Source organism: Arachis duranensis, chromosome 2 (assembly GCF_000817695.3).
Source record: "Arachis duranensis cultivar V14167 chromosome 2, aradu.V14167.gnm2.J7QH, whole genome shotgun sequence".
NCBI classification, from domain to species: domain Eukaryota; kingdom Viridiplantae; phylum Streptophyta; class Magnoliopsida; order Fabales; family Fabaceae; genus Arachis; species Arachis duranensis.
This window is the reverse complement of record NC_029773.3, coordinates 23449419-23450646: the sequence shown is the minus strand read 5'-3', so window position 1 is coordinate 23450646 and position 1228 is coordinate 23449419.

Sequence of the window (1228 nt, the reverse complement as noted above, 5' to 3'; positions counted from 1 at the left end):
TTGAATCCTACTCAGAATACCACAGACAAGGTTTAGACCTTCCGGATTCTCTTGAATGCCGCCATCAGTTCTAGCTTATACCACGAAGATTCGGATTAAGGAATCCAAGAGATATCTACTCAATCTAAGGTAGAACGGAGGTGGTTGTCAGGCACACGTTCATAGTTGATAATGATGATGAGTGTCACGGATCATCACATTCATCAGGTTTAGGAACAAGTGATATCTTAGAATGGAAGCAAGCATGATTGAATGAGAAACAGTAGTAATTGCATTAATCCATCAAGACACAGCAGAGCTCCTCACCCCCAACCATGGGGTTTAGAGACTCATGTCGTAGGAAGTACACAAAGAAATGTGTAAAGTGTCATGAGATACAGATACAATGTCAAAAGATCCTATTAATAGTAAGCTAGTAACCTAGGATATACAGAAATGAGTAAATGACGTAAAAATCCACTTCTGGGTCCACTTGGTGTGTGTTTGGACTGAGCAATGAATTCGTGTAGAGACCTTTTTTGGAGTTAAACGCTAGCTTTCATGCCAGTTTGGGCGTTTAACTCCAATTTTTATGCCAGTTCCAGCGTTAAACGCTGGGAATTCTGAGGCTGATTTACAACACCGGTTTGGGCCATCAAACCTCGGACAAAGTATGGACTATTATATATTGCTGGAAAGCCCAGGATGTCTACTTTCCAACGCCGTTGAGAGCGCGCCAATTGGGCTTTTGTAGCTCTAGAAAATCTACTTCGAGTGCAGGGAGGTCAGAATCCAATAGCATTTGCAGTCCTTTTCAGCCTCTAAATCAGATTTTTGCTCAGGACCCTCAATTTCAGCCAGAAAATACCTGAAATCACAGAAAAACACACAAACTCATAGTAAAGTCCAGAAAAGTGAATTTTAACTAAAAACTAATAAAAGTATACTAAAAACTAACTAAAAACTAATAAAGTATACTAAAAACTAACTAAAAACTAATAAAAGTATACTAAAAACATACTGAAAACAATGCCAAAAAGCGTATAAATTATCCGCTCATCACAACACCAAACTTAAATTGTTGCTTGTCCCTAAGCAACTGAAAATCAAAGTAGAATAAAAAGAAGAGAATATACTATAGACTCCAAAATATCAAAGAAACTTAGCTCCAATTAGATGAGCGGGACTAGTAGCTTTTTGCTTCTGAACAGTCTTGGCATCTCACTCTATCCTTTGAGGTTTAGAATGG